This window comes from Balearica regulorum, chromosome 16, assembly GCF_011004875.1.
Source record: "Balearica regulorum gibbericeps isolate bBalReg1 chromosome 16, bBalReg1.pri, whole genome shotgun sequence".
Taxonomy (NCBI): Eukaryota; Metazoa; Chordata; class Aves; order Gruiformes; family Gruidae; genus Balearica; species Balearica regulorum.
In genome coordinates, this window is record NC_046199.1 from 13,840,302 (window position 1) to 13,862,094 (window position 21,793).

The 21,793-nt window shown below is 40.1% G+C and overlaps 1 long non-coding RNA gene across 1 annotated transcript in view; it reads left to right on the forward strand.

The window, feature by feature from the left end:
* Positions 1-5,514: 5,514 nt before the first annotated feature.
* Positions 5,515-21,793, forward strand: part of LOC142604081 (uncharacterized) — a 78,468-nt gene continuing 62,189 nt past the window's right edge. Inside the window, exon 1 of the long non-coding RNA XR_012837974.1 lies at positions 5,515-5,813. This is a non-coding gene — a long non-coding RNA (uncharacterized LOC142604081). The remainder of the gene's footprint in view (positions 5,814-21,793) is intronic.

A 21,793-nucleotide genomic window follows, 5' to 3' on the forward strand; every position in this document is an offset into this window, starting at 1 on the left:
TTAGACCTTTCTGCCATTGCTCTGTCACATACTCTTCCAGCTTTGCCCAGCCAGCTCTGATTTCACCCCGGCGTCCTCTGTAGTGAGCAGAGCTGTCAGGAGGCGGCAGTGCTCCCCTGCCCACGCTGCCTGCAGCCTGCCCGGTTCCTCGGGTCACTGCCATTGCTCTTCTACTGCTGAGCCAGAGGTCATGTGCCCTCAACATCTGTACAAACCCCAAGTGATTTCTCATCAGAACTCTGCAGAATGAACTTGCTCCAATTTTATTTGCAACACTTGAGGCCCTCAGCACTTTGCAAGATTGCAAATAAGAATGTCCATGTAACATTTCTGTGTAGTGACTCACATTTGGACTTGTTTCAAATCAATAACTCCTCTATAGAATAAGGACCCCAATTCAAGTCCAAGACACACTCATCCTATTACTCATTCTCTTTTTGGAGCACCCATGCGCAATATAGGCTTCACAACACAATTAAAAAATCCAAGCTCTGATGGATCAAAGTGGTGAAGGGAATGGGAGCAGTTCCTTCATGACAGTCTGCTGTGATGCTACCCTCATACAGAGAAAGATTCACTCAGAGGAAGTGCTGGGATCATTCGGATCTGATCTGAGCTGAGCAGTGTCATTTCAGGTTTCCTAGTGAAAATAATAAAATAAATACTACAAAAAAAAAAAAAAAAAAGGCAAAACCAAACCCTTCTGTTGGAAACTCCTGATGTGGAGACTGCATTTTCCATTAGTAAAATGTTGGAAAATTCCTCCTATTTGCTTTGAAGCTCCAGCTCTGAGAGGGATGACCGGGTTATTTAATATTTTCATTGCCTTCCCATCTCATCCCATAATACTGACTAAAGGAATGTTAGACTTTGCAACAGGAGCACTTAGGAGACACCATCGTGGATAGCCTGCACAAACAAGCTGTATCACTTTCAAGGTTGAGTGCTGATTTCTTAGTACTCCAATCTCCCAACACAGATCTGTGAAGGGCTGGCTTCTGCTTCCACTAGTTTTAATGGTTCTAAACATGAGCTTAAAGATATGGGTGACCTGGAGCAGAGCTGACTTTTTCACAGAGAGGTAGCCAGTACTCAGAGCTCAATGTGCTAGTAAACCTAAAGGTCATAATCCGCAAAAGCAACACTGGGATCTATAAATTCTGTCATGCACGTGTGGCATTTCTTGACTTGATACAATTGATATCCTAAAGCAGATCAGGGCACCCTGTGCTACACACTAATGTCAGACAATCCCTGCCAAAGGGCACTGATAGTCTAAATAGATAATTTCAATTTTACTGAGAGAGAAGTGCAGCCTAGAGGGATTGCTTGCTTTCCCAAGCTTCTGCTGGAAGTGTTTTACAGATGCAAAGCACGGGGAGTTGCCTCTCCTCACCTGCCTTGGGTTAACCTGGGCAGTCTGATGGCTGGAGTGAGCTCGTCTGTGTCACTGGGACCCTGACAGTCTGTGAGGCAGGAGGTAGAGCAGCCAGTGTGGTGGGGGAAGAGGGAGGGCAGAACTTGAACACCTTGTTGCCAGATGCTCTGTTTTCTTTCCAATCTTCAATCCCATGAAACAGGTGGACCAGTGGAAAGGTCCTGCCTGACCCCAAAGGAGGTGGAGGTGTTTTCCGAGTCACTCCCCTGTGTGGGCTGGATAGAAGGATCACAAACCCATGGTGTTCAGTGTGGGCAAACAAGCATCTCAGTGTCTCCACATGGGCTCACCATTTGTGTATGGCTGTGGCCTTTCCTATGTGAGCCCAGGGTAAGTTTATTCCATGCCCAGGACAGTGCTGGGGTCAACAGATACTGTTCTGTGGAGAAATGAAAAATGCCACGGTTGTTGACTGAGCAATAAATGTTGAACAGGAGCTGGTAGTAGATGGCCAGGAGATTTGAAAAAAGTTCTACATTAAAAACATAACAGACTTGACAAACTGTCATTGTATGAGAGCACAGGAGTACTGGCTGTACAGAATGCTACCTAGATTAATATTTCAGAAGTTTTCTAAAAGTCTTCTTTTCCTTTTTTTTTTTTTCCCCCAAAATAATTGCAACAATAATGCTAAAGAAAACCTCTTCAAACACAAAATCATTTCTGTTATTGTAGAGTTTTTTGAATGCCAAATACCTGCTGAGTTAATCTTTGGAAGAACAAGAAAAGTTTGTTCTTTGTATATGTAGATTGTTTTGGGGTATTGTTTGATTTTGCTTTTGATAGGGGTCATGTTTCTGGGCTTAGCTGGATAGTTTGTTTGTTCCTATTCATTAAAAGGGACCCTGCAGCTATTTGGGGAGGGAGTGTGGTATTACATTATTATTGCTCCAAAAAGTATGGACAAAAATGTATTGTAAAAATTCCAAGGTTTCTGGTAGGAGTTCTCTCAGTAATAAATACTCTCAGTCTGCTGGAGTGTAGTTAATGTGCTAACATTGTGTTGGGCTAATTAGACAGATCCTTAAGGTACAAAGTTAAAATATACAGATAATTCTGGATATAACCTAATGGTACAGCGGTTTTGTGCAACAGCTAAGGAGAACAACAACTCCCAGAGTCAGCCTTTACGTTGGTCACCTCATCCCATAGCCCTTGCCATACCACTGCAAATAACAATGCTTGTGATGCTGCAGGGTCCTGTCTCCCTCCTGCTGTACATCGACGCTGATAAAAGTTATTCATACCCTGGCACATGAGACAAAGGCCCTTGGGTGAGATCAGCACTGCAGAGATCAAAACTTCTTGTGAGATGTTCATTTAACTTGTTCTGCTTTGCGTCAGTGCTGGGGCACCTTGCAGGATTGTGGTTGATGGGCTTTAAGAAAAAAAAAAGTTAAATTGTCTTCTTTCTCTCTTTCTTAAGCTATGCAATTTGCCTACAGAGGGACATTAACTGAAATAACTGTACTTGTTCAGGATCGGCACTAGGCAGTCTCTTCCAGAATAAAGTGCTTGTCCTCTTGACTCATTGTGCCCTCCCAGAGCAGAGCCCATTGATTTTTTTTTTCCTGGAAGAAACGGTGATCATCAGGGAATTATTCCAAGAGACCTAGTTTATGCTGGAGTTGCTAATCCGTAACAAATTCTTTTTGCTCACCTTCTGGTCAAAGCAACACCTATTTGCACTGAGGCCAATATTTCCCTTCCTCTGAGAAGTTCCACCCCATCTAGCCCATCGTTAGCCTTTCAGAACCTGTGGAGCATTGCCATTATTGTCACTGGCCACAATGCTTTTCTAGTGGTCAGCTTTAATACTGAGGTCTCTAACTCAGAGGAAAGCGCAACTTGGAAGCTCTCTTTATTTATTTATGGTTTTGTCTGTCTTCACTCTATCTAGCTCTTCAGTCATTCATAGGATTATCCCACACTGCCAAAGAGATGTTTCCCCTGCCACAGACTAACTTTTCTATGAAGAAAGTCACAAGAGATTTCAGCTTTGCTGTAATGCAGAGTAATGACAGCATAATAGTATCTAACCTCCTACAAAGTGCTCAGAAAACTGGGAGGTTGGCTGAGATTATTCAGTACTGTGAACTGCATTCCGCTAGGCAGATAAAAACAACTGCCTAAGAGCTCTGAATTGATCAGAATATTCATGCCTCTAATTAGTCTTTATAACCCTCTCTTTTTTTACTCTGTTCCAGAGTCACTATGAAGAAAGTAATAGAGAGACCACAGAATTTGTTCTTTTTAGGTACCTGTATTATTATTATTTTTGCAGCCCAACGTGGTTGGTGGTACCAAATGTGTACAGAGCAGATATAGAGCAGTGTTTCATCACCACACTCATCACATGGAACTTTGTGTATGGGGGTAACATCTCGCTAGCACAACACCAGAGAGAAGTGAATGAGGCAAACCTAGTACAACCGGGTCAAATAAATCCTTTCTACTGAGTAATGTCTGTGTTTCAGGTAGATAAATCTTGGCCTTAATGTCATTTGGAATTTTTAATTAAAACCTTGTGGCCTCCAAGGGTTCATTAATTTGTTCCTTTCATAGTTGTGACCCACATGACTGATTCTCTACTCTGCTGCACTCCTTATGACTGTTGCTCTTGCGCAGTGTAAACACCTGCCTCCGGGTGTTGTGTCATTCTGAAGCAAAGGACAGTCCAGCTTGAAAAGATGCAATAGCGCTTGTGGTAGTTTTTCAAATAAAACTGGAAAAAGGGCCATATGTTCAAACCTGTGAAGTCTCCTCTTTAATTCTTTAATTTTTGATGTTTTCTTTCAAATTCGGAAATCTCAAGGTTTTGGTATTTTTTTCTGTTTTCAGCTTTGCTTCTCTCGCCTCACTGATTTTTGTCCCTAAACGGAAAGGAAGAGTGAGTGTAAGGTATTTTGTCATTCCTTTCTCTTTTCTATGCCATTTCAAAGCAGATCCAACATCTGTCTAATGGCGAAAGAAAAGGAACCTCCATCACTTCATAAACTCTGACCTTAAACAACAAAAAAAGAGAAAAGTGAAACTAAGAGAATTTAAAGCAAAACTAAAACTGTTCAAAAAGCAAAGAACAACATTTTCTCTATTTTTACTGTTTATTGTCAGCACAATCCTGTCTTCTCTTTCTTTTCCTCTTGATCTACAGTAAAAACAGACTTCACCACAGATTGAAACCTCAGTCCTGCAGTCTGACACCTTTTAGTGCCTTCCAGTGCTCAGATAAGATTTTAATACTGGATGTATAGCTAGCATATTAAGAATTATCATTACCGACCATTATCATAACTCATGTTTCATTAGTGAGCAATGCCAACATTCCTTTGGAAAGTCATTGACAGCACCACATTTGTAACTTCAAAGGACCATACTTGTAATTCCAAGGATCGTATTTCCCTTTGACAGCGTCTGAGCAAATTGCACCAAAGCCATCAGTCTGACCAATGGTAAAACCCACTCACTTTTCCACTGAGTCTGGATATTTTGACAAATATCTTCCACTTAAACTGTTGAAAAAACAGCTCTTTACTGCCCATGACCAAATGTGAAAATCGGTATCTACTCATATACTATGAAGTAAAATAACCACTGACATAACCTCTCTCTCCAAGTTGTTATTACTGCAAGACCAGATGCTCTTCTGAAAACGTAGCTAAAGTAGCACGTGCTGCGGAAAGCACTTAGTGGAATGCGATGGCTTGTGCAATGCAGCCAGACTCAGGAATTGTGTCCCTTCTGTCCTTAAACACCAAGAGGAGGAGGCAGTGGCCTCCTGAGCTCCCGCCAGGAGCCGGGCAGGATCCGAGCCGTTGGTTTCCGCCTTCCGAACAAACAGCAGGCTGGCCCTTTATTTAAGAATGAAGTCTGTAACAGAGTTATGTTCTAAGCAGATGTGAAGAATAACAAAGTAGCAGAAGATAGAAATAAAACAAATTCTGGTAATAGAACAGACTTTAAACTGGAAGGCTAGTTATAAACAAGCAAATGTACATTTATTTATTTATATATCTATTAAAAAATGTGAAAAACGCACCTGCCCCTGGCATTGTCCATTCCAGTTCATTGTGTATCTAAAATTATATCTCCTTTCAAGAGGATTTCCTGTCCATTGCAGAACTGAAATCCTCCTCGCTATTCTCAGTGTCTGTTGAAAAGAATCAGAGCTGCAATGGATACAGATTTCAAAGGCGAGAAGAAAAGACAGATCATTTCTTACATCAATCTGACCTTGCAACCCACATGGTTTTTGCAGTTCTTTTACCTTCCTGGTTGCATCTTTTGTTATTGCTATATTTCTGTTCAGAGAGGGACAGACAGACTTGTCAGAAACACACATAGCGCTGCCGTGGCAAGTTTGTGCCCATGAAGGGTAAGTAATTTTCTCTTGATTTTGTTTCCTTTCTGTATTTTTACAAATACCAGGGTTAAGCAATGAATAAAACAGGAGATGCCTGGACACATGCAAATCAACAGCTTTGCCATCTACAACTCACTGCTGTTCTCCTTTGTGCCCCTGGTAGACGTGAGCTGCAGAAATCAATCCATCTTTTCATGAGCTGTGGTTTCCGTGTTGTGGAGGCATGGGCCAACATTGAGCAGGGGACATAGTCTTAGAAGGGGGTGTGATATAAGATACATCTCTCTCCTGGCCATTTCCTGCCAAATCAGCTCCCTTCTTGTTCATTTTGGACCTTACCCGAGACATTTAGCTCCCCCTGTGCTCTGTAGGCAATCTGTATGCTCTGGAGGACTCGGGAGTTCTCATGGGGGCCAGGCAGCTAAAGTGAGACTTTGCAATATCTGTTGTGACATCAAAATCTCTTCTTTTTATCTAGCCCTAGATGTCAGTGGGACTGGGCCATGCAGGACAGCTATGGGCTCAGAAACCAGAACTGCAGGTTATTTTTGAGTATGTCACATGCTCAGATACTAAATTTTGAATTAATTTGCCTTATTGCTGGCAAAACTCCCTTCATTTTGCCTATAGCTAAAACGTGTGAATTGGCATCTTTTGCCAATTCACAAATTTCCAAGATACCCAAATTCTCCCATTTACCTTGCTCTGCAATTCACGTCATGCTGTTCTCTGCATGGGAGGCAAAGATTTTGATCCATGCCACATGCTGCACATCTTCCCAATGAAGCAAAAAGCCTCCCTTGCTGGCTGGTACCCTGCTGACATCCCATTTCTGCTAATTAGGACCCTGAGTAGTTAGTACAAAATATAAATGTGGCAGGATTCCAAGCTGCAAAAAGAAGGGAAAGTGGGGAAAAAAATAGTTGGACAGCTAAGGGAATATGTAAATGTATTTAAAATAGATGATTCTAACTGCAGTGAACAGATGATTTATTTTTTTTTTATTCCAACTGGATGGCTTTAATCAAAAATGATAGTTCATACATCTGCTCTTTGAAGATAAGCCTGCAGTTACACAAAACACTTAAAGAAAGAAGCTGTGGTGTGCTGATGAGACCTCAAAAATTCTAACCCATGACTAGGAAGATTATAGTCTGGTTACTTCAGCAAGTTGCTAATTCTGAAATATTAGACTGAGTTATTTGTCCTGTCTGAGGCATGCCTGTAGATTGTGCTAAAGCAATTAAGACATTTTAGAAATCATTAGTGAACTTTCTTGATTGAGCAGGCATTTCCCCTCCAGCCTCTCCCTGACTTTTCTACAATTGTTTGACCTAGAAAGGCAGCTCTCCATCATTCTGGCAGTTATTTTATAATGCAAGGTAAAGATTATAAATTAAAGCAAGTCTGCTTCTGGGAATGCGGGGCTCCCCTGGAAAAGCAAGCTCAAATTTAGGCGTACTGTATCTTTATTTGGGAGGTCAAGGCCAAATTTTCTGCTGCTGGTGTCATCCATCTCTAATAGCTCCCTTAGCACAGAAGGCATAGAAAATCACTGTTATGCTGAACCCCCATATTCCAGAGTTTTATGTTTGCAAGTGTGGAGTGCGGTGACCATCCAGCATCCCAGTTCTAGCCTCAAACCTGCAATTAAGCCAGTTGTCCAACTGCTGGGAAGAAGATCTAGCTGAGGCAGGGAAGAGAAAGCAGAGGGCAGGAAACTGTCGATATCCGTTAGAAAAATATATTGAAATTCTACAAAGCATTTTTGTTCGGGACTTCTATTATTTCTTTTACAGACTGTTCTGCTATGAACTTTCCAGGCGGTTCAGTATAGGGTCTCTACAGCAAGTACATTCATCTTTCCTGGGCTGAGATTTTTCATTTGCTTCCTACAGCTGCATTGACAAGCTCTGAAGACCTTCACAGAACCACTGTGAAATGGATAAAATTCTGTAAACATTACATGGTCCTGGAGAAAATATCTTCATTGCTACTGAGTGTTACAAATCCTGTTGTTGATGAGCCTGTTCATTGCAGTTATTCTGTCTAGCTCTAAACTGTATTTATTTAACAATTAGTCCATCTTCCAGTGAAATAAGTAATACAAATGTGTCAAGACTGTTAACAATTGAGGATCTTTGAAATCCAGCCCTTCTTTACTGAGTTTTTTGTCTGGTGTTCTCATGAGAACAAACTCTTCCCTACAAGACAGTTTAACTGCAAGGAATTTGGGGGTTGGATCTATTGATAAAATCCTTCATAGCTCTCTCTTCCACGCTTGCCAGAGGTATTCCTATTTAGGGATCAGAGAGGCCCAGCATAAACTCTCTTTCCATTTGCTGTCCACAGCTGGGCATCTGTCCATGCCCAGATGGTTGTACACCCTCCAGGTTCTTTGGCTCTTATGGTGGTGGCTGTTTCTATTTTCTTCTTCTGGGCCCTGTACATCTCAACTGTCTTTGAAGACACTGAGATGCTGCCCTTTGAGAAGATAACCTTTCAGAAACAGCAAACTGCTCTAAACTTCCACTGATTGCTTAAGTCCAAACCAAAGGAAACACAGCGGCATTTAAAAAAGTTGCTACATATCCAGCTCAGCAATGAATAACCAGCACGGGTTGAAATGACAGCAAGCGATCGGAGAAAACAACAGTGTTTTCATGAGGTGAGCCTCCACAGCACCTCAGAGAATTGTCTGCCCTGGTGCAGCGTAGCTTTCTGCTATTCCACATTTTTCCTGCAGAATAAAACTGCAGTCATGAACCAGACAGTTCACCCCCTTGACTTACAGAACACTATTAGAAGCTGCTCCTCTGTTGAACAATGACATTGCAGTTGCTGCAATTCAAATTATTGCATTATTATTCTGTGCCTAAGCTGACATTTTGGTTTCAGACCGTGTAGAGGGCAGCCTACCTGAAAGTTTGCGTGATCCACTCTGTGCTGCCGCATCTTTGTGACCCTTTGTTCGCTGCCTTCAGCAGAGAAGGCTGTTCGTGACTCCAAAGCCATACAACTACTTCCTTGAAAGAAAATGTCTGTTTGCCACATGATTTCATCCAGCTATTTAGTAGCTTTGATTCTCTAGATTTGGACATTTGCTTTTCTCTTTTTTAAAGCTTTTTTAAGAACTGGATCCAATTCAATCACATAGCAACTTGCCTGAACTTTCGCCCAAAGACCGTTCTGTCTGCCAGAGAGCAGATGCTGAGTAAATGCACAGCCCAAAGCCCTGCATCGTCAGTGGGAAAAGCTCCCCTGAGCCCAGTGTGTCTGGAGAAAGCTCTGCAGGAGGAGGTATAAAGACACGAATGGTTCATACTCAGGCCCACCTGCTCCAGAGAAAGGTCTCTCTTCCTTCCAGGCTCCAACATCCCTAATTGATCAAATGCCAAAAGACATGACGTTTGTAATAGTGGCTTGAGATCAGACAACCCAATTTTCGGGGACTGATCCTTTGTGAGGTTTCTTTTGGAACTATTCAGTCCTGAGCAGCGAAATACAGGATATTAGTTGTCCTGGGTGTTGTCTGTAAAGTTAAGATTTGAAATTCCCTTTTATTTTGTAAACTTAATTGTTCATTGCTTCAAATTATTTCTCATATATACTGGTTCTAGAAAGAATTAATTAGAGGCCCACCAGGAAATGTCACAAATACAGGATTCACATGAAAATTTTATGTTACCCAGATTCTGGAGACCCGTGGAAGTGTTTCCTCATTTGATTGTGGTCGTATTACACTACAGCTCTTATAAGTAATTCTTAGGAAAAAATGGACTTTAGTATATCTACATAGTTCTAAAAATGTGGGGATCATTCACTACCAATTATTAAAATGTTCCTTATTCTTATCAAAATTAGTGGGAATTTTCCCATTATTGTGGCTGGGAACAGGGTTGGGCCTATTGCCGCTGGTCCCTGCAAATATTCATTGGGATTGTGGGATTATATCAAGCAATTCAGTAGGTTATATAACATTTTCTTTCACTTATCGGTCATAAAGCTGCTAATTAGTCCTATGACTCGACAACTATTCCAATTTCTAATAGTATCATCACTGCATATTTATTGAAATACGCGTACCATGGTATCAGTCTCCCAGTTGAAAGGGAACAACCAGCATCATGTTTGTTTAATTCAGCCTACCTATTCTCAGTTGTGAGCTGAATTTCATTGTAATTTAGGTTCTAGTATTCAGCTGTATCACAGCAACTAATAAATATGGAGATGCTGGGACTACAGCAGTCTTTGTGCTGCTGTAAATGATCATTTAGCTTTATGCTTTCCTGTTTATTTATATATATTGCCCTGCACCAATACAAAGGGAGCTACTAATTTCATTCATTTTTGCCGGACAGTGTTGCTGCTGGTTTAATGCCCATTGGCAGTGCAACCTCCTCATAAGTCATATTCATTCCCCCTGACAATCTCATTTCAAGTCATCAGGAACACTGTGTCAATTGTAGACTAAAATGAAACAAATAAAATTTTAAAAATCTGCTTTCAAGGGGCTTCCAAGGAGTTGAATAGGCATGCCGATCTCTTTGCTACAGGTAAAATTAATCATTATATTTCTGCTACTAACTTGTTTTTCTATTTGTGTCACACAGGGATTCTTAAATGACCTGCTATTGAATCTGGTGAATTATAGGCTGGAAGACCACAGTGTTTATTATGCACTGACAGAGGATGGAATGATCTAGTGCTTGTGGGGTTTTTTTTCTCCCCTGCTTTGGAGTCTGTTTGCCTCTGGTACCACCTCATCAATCATTCCTGGAATTTACCTTTCCATAAATACTTGGAAAGGATTTTTAATTATTTTTTTCTTTACCAACTGTATTTTTACTGTGTGATAAGGGCAAAACCAAAACAAAGCCATGCAGTCACTTGTTTGCTCACACGAAGTGAAATCCTGGGTCCAAGATTCGTCTCAAATTCAGTGTTGCACCTCTATTAAAACCACGCAGTTAAGCATATCCCCAAATTTTGCATATGCTTACATGCTTTTGGCTTCTGTAGGCCTGCGGGGAAAGCATTTGCTAAACAGCTTAACTCAATCGAAATGTACTTAAGCATGTGCTTAATTCATTTGCTTAAATGGAGCCATGGTGCTTGAAATGAATAGAAGTAATTTTAATAATTTAAACTCTGCTTTTAAGTTTTAATACATTGCGCTTACATTTAAAATTGATCTACTCAGAAATAACAGTATTTGAGTGTAAAAATGGAAGACTAGGAAATGCTGTGTTTTAATACTAGTGTTGACACAGAACTAACTCTGGTCTTTCCAGGCTCACTTTTCTTCTCGGTGAAGAGTTTGATCAGCCTTAACGTGTTATTGTTTTTAACTGCTTTGAAGATATTTCTTACACTGTTACTAATGCAATAAAACTTAATCTAGCAATGGAAGAATATTTCCTACAAGAGAAATACTGATAACAAAGGTGTTTATATCATACTTTTTGCTTAAACGTTGACTTTTGTGTTTCTTTTTAAAGTACATGGATTTCTTTAGCTGGGATGCCACAAAAAGACACTGTGCTGTTCGTGATTTTCCAGTTGCTAAGCCTCATTTTGTTGTACAGAGTTTTACCAGCTGGTGTTTCCTGAATACTGCATTGTCAGGTCAGCAGCTCATTAATTAAAATTGCACATGTAGCCATTTGTAATTTTCTGCTAGATACTCCTGGCCTCACTCATGCTCAGGCCTTCTATGTGACACATAGTAAGCAGGCAGCTATCAGGATATGGCTCTGTCTCCATGGAATTCAGGACATTTTACAAACACATGAGCTAGTCTGCATTTTTTTCTTCCTGCACAGAATTTCAAGAAAACTTACATTCCTTCAGTGAAGCTATAATATATAGATTTTTGCTGTAAAAATACAGTTTTTCCTTTTTAAAATTTAATTCTCTATTGTGAAAAATAGAAACATTTGCCACTTTCATTTCCCTATTTGGTTTTAAATGGAAATCAAATGGACAGGTTTTCCCAAAAAACAATGTGGAAAACCAGTTTTCCATTCAAAGATCTTCTGTATGCAAAATTTGACCAGCTCTTAGAGCTGCACAGGGATGTTTTGTGGTGGGTAATAGTATTCATTTTACGAGTGACAGGGACAAGTAGAATTTACTATTTTAAAATATGAATGCTAAAGTTTTAGCAAGTAGATTTAGCAGAGCAGGTGCCTCATTTTAAAGTTTTGCTACAGAGGTTCTCCTGGATTTACATAGTTATCCTCTATGGAATTATAGAGGTCGATATCATGGTTGCCAGACTTTTATCCAGTACAAATCTCATCGTAGGCAGCCATTGTCTCCCTTTGTTAAGTTTTTCATCAACAATATTGGGGCAATTGCTCAGATTCCTATTCAGAGTTAATTAGAATGTCAAATAATGTTCATGGTTACTGCATGTACCTGGGTATTTACTAATAATTTAAGCATTTTAATTTGCAAATCTTGCTCTTTGTATCCTTGTTTGGTCATGCTGATGTGTCCTGAGGATATTTGATTTCTGCATTCATAGCTATTCTTTTGGAGGTTTGATTCTCAAGAGATGGTTGCTGCTACAGACTGCAACACAGTAAATTAATTTTGTTTTGCTTAAATTAGATGCTTTATTCTAGTGAGATTCAAGGTAAAATCCTTGTGAGATGCTGAGCACCCTGAACATCTGCCAAAAGTAGTGGAAATTGGAGTTGATTAGCAGTTCTCAGAAGGTTTTAGCAACTTTCAGGATTTCTGTAGAAAAGAATTTCTGTGGAAGAGAAATTTCTGTAGAAAAGATCTGTTTCATAAAGAGCACCTAAGTTCTTTAGAAACAGACAGCTTAGGATCATTTTTGCCCTCCAACGGAGAGATTCACAGTGCTGCTACAATCCAAGCTGCTGTCCAAAGGTATTTATCATTCATACGACTTGGTACATGCTCTTCTGCTCGTATGTTTTCACTTCATTGTTTGAAATTGGTATGAATCTAAAGTGCAGGTGGGAAAATATACTGGTGTAGCGTAGGAATGGCAAAACGATTCCTTCCTGAGCTGTTTGATGGCATCTCTCTAATTCCACTATTGCAGCAATGCAATTTATAAATAATTGCCAATAACAAAGGAGATGGGCAGGCTTAGAAACAAAACAGGGACCTTCTAACCAGATGTAGCCTAGAGCTGTCATGTCAGAAGATCATCTCTGGCCCAGACTTTAATGTCCAGTGCACTGAGGCCCTTTCTTCCAAGTTCAATAGATCTTCATTCCTCTTGAGTCAAAGCAGAGAGAAACTGTCATAGATTTAATTTGCCCTGTTATGTTTTTAGACCATTCCTCAAGGAGAAGATTTTGGATTATATGCATCCAACTCCCTACAAAGTTTTGTAGCAGTTTTATCTAAATAAATAAGCAGTACATGGATGCTAAAAAGACCAACCAAACCACACTGGATTGCTCTGCCACTGGTTATTCTACACCCCTGCCTTCTGTAAGCAGAGATCTTCCTTCTCCATGGTTATCTATTCTGCTACACTCATTATAAAGAACTGTTCCAAAGCTTCCTATTAAGCTGTGTGCATAGTTCAATATTCATTGCAATGGATTTCTAATTACATTAGTATGAGTTCTGGCAGATATGTCCATATAATAATCAATAACTGTCTTTGCCACCCACCTACCACATGCATGTACACTTAATATTAGAATCACCCACGGAATTAATGTCTCTCTGTGAGGCAAAAAGAAAAAAAAAAAAAAAAAAAAGAAAGATTAACTATCTATTATAAAATACCCTCTTTCTTGGCACAAGCTGATATTGATTCACCCCAAGAGGAATATTCCTGTTACACCTTCTATAAAACACAGAAATTATTCTGTAATTGCTATGGCTGAAAATTAACATCAAGTGGCTATAATTTAAAACAGAATGCCATGGGAGAGAGATGGGCATTTGGGTACCAATGTGCAACCACCATTACGTAAAGGAAATGTGTAGGGATTACTTTAATGTCGTCCTACTTTTAAGATTTAGTATAGTGGGTGGCATGGAAGCAACAACTCCAAGCAGCCCACAGTATCTTTCTTTCATGCACTTCTTCCCTGCAGTGAATATTTGTGTTTGCAGAGTCCAAAAAACTGGCAACAGTGAGAAACCAAATTTTCTGTTGACTCGTGGGCTTTCCTTTTCAGTGCTGACAGCACCTTTCTCAGGCACAAAGCCTCAGAGCACACTCAGCTGCTCTGTCCGGTAGGTGACTGAGAGGCCATCTGGTAGAGGGTGTCTCACTGGCAAACAGTCTCCACCACTACTCTGTAAAAAGAATTGCCATTTTAATGGCAGGATTATTCAAAATGAAATGTGATGTCGTCTTCTGTCTAGTAGGTAGAAACCACATAATATATTTAACTAAGGATTCTGTCTGGTGAACTTTCTAGTAGATAGTTACTGATTCTTTTGGAAACATTTAGTGCACTGATGTCTGTCTTTTTTTCTTTTTCTTTCTTTTTTTTTTTTTTTAAATCATCTAAACCTGGGTGAGACTGTTTCTCCTGCTTCAGAAAAATACAAGATTGCGGGGACGGGGACAACTGCAGTTTCTCTCTCACTTGCACAAGGTTCTGGAATGTTTAAATTTCTCAGTACACTGACCTGTAGGTAGCCACACTGGTACTGAACATCTCTTGCTACAGATTTGCAGGGATCTCTAGCTTCGAGAAAAGAATGACATAGCATCATCTTGGATAAAAAGTGACCTTTGCACTGATAGTTTCTCACGCTTTCTGGACCAACTGATCAAGGCTGTTTCCGTCCTGTATATATCTCCTCTCTATTCCACAGAGGATGTTTGAGGTCCTAGAGCAAATATTTATTGCATGGGACATCTCATGGGATGCTGCACAGCAGATGTGTAGTGAATGCCTCCTCCCACTTTCAGCCTTGGCCAGCGTGGTCCCTGGTGTGTTGTGTGACTTTGCCCTCGTTGGCCAATCTCAACACCTGGAAGTGGGAGAAAGAGAAGAAAGACAATGGTGTAGGAATAGTTCATAGCCCTGGTCATAGCAAGAAGACCCACATGCAGTAGGCAGTGATAAAGCTGAGAAACCTCCAAACAGCATGCCTAGGATCCACTTCTGATGCTTCCAAATTCATGGTTGCAGTTGAAACAACTTTACACAGATATGACCATTGTGTTTGTGGATAGGAAACTCTGAGATCCTTTAAAGTAAAATCTTTATTCAGGAAAATTTGCAGAAATACATAGAGCATCACCTATCTTTTTATAAAGCAATAATAAACAGTTCTCTTGTAAGTTCCAGACAAAATTTTGCCACAGTTCAGTAGACTCTTTAAATATTCCCCATCTGTCACCAGGGCCTGAAAATTTTGCAACCACCCAGAGCACTGGAGATCTAAGTCTACCGCATGCAATTAAACCACTGCTGATTCCTTTCTATATTGTTATCTGTACTCTGGCTTAGCAATGTGAGAGGTACATATCGTTTCAGTCATTAGTTTTCAGTGTATAGTCAGAACCAAAATCTGACGAAACTACCTTCACATCTGTCATTTTGAACCTACACATAGAAATGAAATCAGGCACTTTCTTAATTAGTACAGTTTTATAAACCAAGGAATATTTTGCTGGGCTTAATTTTGGCATCAAACGGAAGTTAAAATGGAGAGCTCTGTTTCAGCATGCTAGGAAAATTGAAGTGTGTTTGTCTTGTACCAAGCATTGGCATTAATGTTCAATTTTGTGCTGTTTCTCATTCTTTAGAAAGTTTAAAGTATCTAAGCAGATCAAACTGAAAAGGGAGCTGATGAGAAGCTGCTAATTGTCCAATGTCTCTCAGGAACCATTATCTTTTTTGTACAATTAGAAGCAAAATGTCATCAGGAATTTCCACTGATGGGTGCACAGAAGATTTAGGGAATTATGCAGGTTTCCAAAGTCAATTGGTTTGAACCAAACATCTATACCTGTCCTATGATCTAAATAAAGGTGCCTTGTTAGCAGGGTTGGCAGAGTCCTGCAACTGGAATGATTTTTGATTGTTTCTTAGACCCAGACCCAGGAGGTTCTCTTTTATGGAGACTTGCTGCTGAACTAAGGCTAGAGTTTGCATTCACATTGGAGCTTTTCTCTCAGAGTAGATTCACTACATCAGAGCTGGATCAGCATTTGGTTTTGGGTTTTTAAGTGGGTAGAGTATACTATATATATTTGTGAATGATGAGGCCATTGGCAGTTGTAATTCTGATCTGTTGAGTGCCACCCACCCTCAGTCTCATTGAATCTCAGAAGCAAGCTGTGTGTCTTGCTCAAGGTCACACAGAAAGCATGTGGCAAAGTCAAGATTCAAACCAGTCTGACACGTGCTTTTAAGAGCTTCCCTTCAATGCAGCAAAGAACAGCATTCATCTTTAACAACAAACCGGTGCGTGGCAGTTTGTTGTCCTCTGAGTCATCACTCCTGCTGAACGCCTCCCTGGGGAAGGTTGTTAAACTTCTACAACACTCACAAAATCTTAATGGGTTTTGCCAAATGAATTAAGAGCCCTTACAGTTTTCATGCTGTGTACCGTGGATTTTGAAAACTGATGTCAGTAGAGCAGTAAATCTCTCAGAAGCAATAGGAGGCAGCAAGGAAAATAACACAAAAGGTGAAGAGTGTTGTCACATTTGCCCAAATGAAAATTATAAGAAAGCATTTTGGTGGGGAATTGGATAAATCGGTGATAAACATTTGAATGGAAATAAACAATTTGGGAATCTTTTCAAGCTGCTAAAGCCCCAAAACAAGTCAAAGAGAGTTTTTTCCTTGTGCTTCTGCAGCCATGTTAGTCTAATGATTATTAAAAGTTATATGCTTATCTTAAGACCAAGGGAAAGGTTGCTGTTTTAGTTTCCCATTGGAGTAAAAAAGGGCCGGAGCTATTACATTCCTGGACACTGAGTATTCCCTTTGGGAGATATTAACGATGTGTCTTTTTTTTTCTTGCATTCTCTTTCTTAAACAAGCAGGCTGAAGGATCACACCTCTTACATTTTGTAGTGTGACAACAGATGCATTTCTGCTGAAATGTGCAACTCCGAATTTTTTTCCAGAGGCTGGCTTAAAGGTGACATTGCACAAGCCTTTTTATTAAAACCCTTATTTTTCAAGGCTCTGTAATCTTACTCATAAAAGCTGGATTGAGACTGGAACTGAGCATCTGGAAGGTCAGTTTAGCAGTGGATATCTTTTTTCCTTATTTTTCTTCTTTTTTGTTTCTACAAATGAAAAACAGCTAAAAAAGGTGAAAGTGAGAAAGTGAGAAAAGAAACAGCAAGCAGAGGTGGCTTGAACTTCTTGGGTTTATGGTTCAGTTTCTGGGCAGAACCAGATTTGGGCTTTTTCTTGTCTAGGTCCACCAGCTCACATGTCAGTGGGATTCAGATCTGGCCTTTAATATAATACTAATGCTTATTTTTTGCTTCTAAACTCAAAGCTCCAGCTTCCCGATCCAACCTGAACTTCAGATATTGACTTCAGTATGAAAAGTCTAATATTTTTTCATTTATATTTGCAGATGAAACCTGATGAAAACACCTCTGTCAGACCTAGTAATTTTAAGTAACATGTTTGATTGCCTATGAAACTTCTGCCATTCAGACCCCAAAATATCACACTGTTTTGCTCTGTCATCAGCAACCCCTGAGGACCATTTAATCTGGTGTTTACAAAGACACCCTACTAAACTGTTGCTAATTACAGTCTAGTCTAGAAAGGTGGTGTGAAGCTCATTCTATTCAGTGTAGGTAGATAAGCTATGGCTTCATCATTAAATATCAGTGTCATCACTTCATGAGGATTCATCTTTCTAGGAGAAAGGATCTCTTTCCTTAAAGATCCCATGGACCAAATTCACCTCTGCTGCTGACAGTCATGGGTTTATTTGCATTTTACACATCTTAAGACTTTATAATGTCCATTGGGGCTCTCTGGGTGCGCTCTAGAACTTTGTGACCTATTTCCTTTTATATGGTTTGGAAAAGAGACTGCATTTCTTTAAATAATTCATTAGCAGCTTTTTTCTCTTGGCTATTGAATTTCTAGAACTTAAAGTGGCTGCGTAACATTGATGGGAGGCTCTGATATGTGAGGTGTGAACTTTGGCGAAGGGTTGGAGCACGAGTCTGGACTTGCAGTTAAGCTCGGCCCAGGGAAATGTAACAGTCATCTGTGCCCTCCCTTTTGCAGTCATTTGCACTTGCATGTAAGCAGCACAAGTTTTCATCCCATGAGATAAATCTTGCCCCTGTGGAAGTCAAAGGCAAAACTTCAAATTTTGTCCTCACTTCAAAGTAACAGAAATAGCCTTGGTATGGTGAGATCTCCCAACACACAGTTCCAGCCTTTTTTGAAGGCTGTTAGTAAGTAATAACCCTTGTTTCTTCTACTGTAGGATCCTGTCAATAGGATTCCGTCGATAGGCTGGTGAAGAAAAAGTCTCCACTTTCTGTGGGCAGGGAAAAGCGTGCTTTCTGCCTGAGTTTCTCCACCTGGTGCTCTCTATCTTAGTGCATTATAGTTTTATAGTTCTTGCAACTTTTCCCTTGAATAGACAATTCTAAATCATAGTTAAAGTTCAACTTAAATGGATGCTAAGTCTAATGCAGATTATTATTATTATTATCATAAAATGGAAATTATTATAACATGGGCTTGTCTGGCACTGGAGCAAGCTCTGTTTACCGGGGTCAATTCCCAGCAAGTTCTATTTACCTGACTAGTGTTCAATCCATAAACCTGCCTCTTGTCAAAATGTTTATCATGTCAAGGTCCTACTAGATGCACCTTCAGTCCAAGAGTCTGAAATGCTATCCTAGTCCAGCAAAATGGTTGTTTTATCTACCCCTAGTCAAGGATTGACACGTTTTTCTTATCCTCAGACGTTAAAATCCACAAGCTTATCTGCTGCTAGTCAGGCCTGTAGTGAAGCTTTCGTACCAGGGAGGAATCTTGAATACTGTCCAGCACCTTTGACGAATGCTGAATTGTAGCGAGGCTGCCCACCTTCCAAGTGGAAGAGAACTTCATTAAGCTTGCGTTATATACCTCACACTGCCTAAGAGTCCTATGTCAAATCTGAAGTGTCGACCTATCCGCATAGCGGTGCTAGACTAGGCTAAATGACCTAATTTATCACTTCTCTCTCTCTGACTTGTTACAAACACCTACATTCATCAGCAAGCTTCAGCTAATCATCCCCATCAGGATGGGAGTGGGAGTTGGACATGGGAATTTTTACGCAGTTACATTCCTCTGGAACTCGCTTCTCCTGGAACTCTACCTGACCTTTAGCTCCAAAAATGTTTCAGAATAAGTTATTATCCTAGCCCTAGCCCTACTTCCCCCCACTTCCTGCATAGTAGAAGGTGAAATAAACAGTTAGAGGAAACATGGGTTCATTTGGCTTCATATGCATTGCAGCAAAAGAAGTTATGAGACTTCTGTTTTGCATTCTAGTGTGATTAAGCTGGATAAAATTTTAGCTTGTGCTTTGCACTCTCTAGAGATCTTTGGGTCTGCAATTTATATTAATCCAGATCTGCCTGCCTGCCCCTCTGCTTGTTGAATATTATCTACTTCTTCTGCCATCTCTTCCTACTTAGTAGGCTGAATGAGAGCACTAATTAGACTCTGGTGCCAATTTACTGACGCACCATCTTCTGTTCACCCCATGAGAGAGGGATTAGCTAAACGCGACAGCTCTTTGTCTGAGTTACTGGCATATGATATTTGTTGTAATTCTGTCATGAACGATATCTGCATAACATGCAATTATAGCCTTCTTTCCATATTGAAATCTAGATAGTATTCTTTCATTTCCCTTAAAGGACAAGCATACCCTGTGCAACTATCTTCATAGTTTTATGGCTACAGGATAGTTTCTAGACTTTTTTTTATAGTGGGTGGGAGAGAAACATTGACTTTTAAAGCCCCATATAGTTTTTCTTCCTGTACAGAAACACATTGTCATTCCAGCTATGGCTATAGAGAAATTTGTTATGGTAAGATAAGCTGCACATGCAGTGCACTGTAACAAAATTTAAAGTAATGAGGTAAGGGAGTATGTTTACAGTTTTAACAGAGGCCCACCACAGAATACAGAGTAACATGGGAACCTGAGTTAATTGTGAATAACCCATTTTATCTTTCTGCATAATATTTATCAGCAGTGCATAGAGAATGAGTTTTGAAGGCATGGAAGCTGTTTTGATACAAAACAAGGCAAAAGCAAACCCTAATTTTAAATATTGTGAAACTCTGGGCATAATCTGATAAGGACAAGATGAGAACGCTGCAAAATATGGCATACATTCAGTTCTTGTCCCGCAGTAACCCTAAAGACCCCAGCCAAAGGCATGGATGTTGTAATACTGACTGTACTGGCAAATGCCAAAAAGAGCATCTCAGGCCCAGCAGTATCTGGTACAAGACGCGGCAGTGATAAAAGAGGTGTGATCAGAGTGGCTATCGCAGAGGTCTGGGCAATGACAAGTGATTCTCAGGGCCAACCGCAGTTCACTGACTTCCATTAGGAGTAGCTCATTACATGCTAAATTGGCTGGTGGGTATTTTATTCTTGGTTTATATTTGGCTCTGTATAGACCTGACCAAGGCAGTTGAATCTGCCTTGGTTATGGCTATGGAGCTCTAGTGGATGGGTTTTCAAAACCTCTTTTTCTCTGCTGGCTTCTGAAGTTCACTCACAGAAAACAAACCCTCTGATATTAGTGACTTCACGTTCATGTAACGTGAGCCCCGACAGAAGTGAAGTTCACCCATTTGGTGTTCTGCAGAAAGGCACCACAGCAAATTTGTCTTCCTGTTTAAGGGATATTATTGTGAAGTTGCTTTCTGATATTCACTAACTCTCATGCAAGCATGCAGTGAACTGCCTAGTATATCCGTAGTGAGCATAGAGGTTATGGCACAATCGAACAGAAAAATAAAGAACAGGGATGTACAGCCAATAGCTAGTTTTTTGCTCTAAGATGGGAAGCACATGGGTTGGTTTGATTTAACCCTGAGAAAAGTTAATTAATCAAAACACACACACACAAAAAGAATCCAAGGGCAGGAACAGCAGGGATTAATACATTCTCCTAGCAGTTGAAGAGAATCATAATAGAACCAGAGGTTTCTAGGATCTTGCTATGGAATTTTTGTCTTTGAATTTGCAGCACTGGAAGGTTTGTGTTCCCCACACAGTGATAAATTCTCTTTTACAAACTGGACTGAGAAGGAGGAGGGAGGGAACTGGGTGGAATCAATTACAAACCATATCAGACATTTAAGTTTAAACACAAGACCTTGCAAAGGCTTGCATGAAATCTTACTAGCAATATAAACAGGACTGGTGCCAAACTAAGCACCAGAAGTATTCAATAATAAAATACAGCTGTCTCCATTGGCACCTACCCATGAAAGTTTGTCATTTTTACTGTTAGAAATGCTGACAAAGAGAAATCTAAAAAATGAAAACATTTTTTCAAAAGAGGGAGGTTTTCATGAACTGCAACCTAAATATTCATTTAACATTGGAACATTCCATAAAAATAATTTATAACATAATTTCTTCTTAGAAACGCATTTTGACAGAGTTCTTTTCAAAGACTTTGGTCGAGCTTGGCAATGCTAGCAGCTTTGCTTTCAAATCCATAATTCTTAATTATTAAAATACTCTCTATACACTTTTCTTGGATTCTAGTGAGGCACATCAAAGCAGGGGGCCCTCTTTGCTTTGGCTTAATGCACACCATGTCAGCTGAGGAGGAAGCAAGCATAACACGGCTCCGTAGACAGCCCAAGCTTGAGATATGCAAACCTGATGTACAAAAGTGGTCCCAGGAAACTTGCACGGTTGTGAACTAATTCTGGGAGGAAGGCTTTGCAGAACTGGACCCGACATGGAGGCTGCTACAATCCCTCTGGTTCTCTCAATGGGCT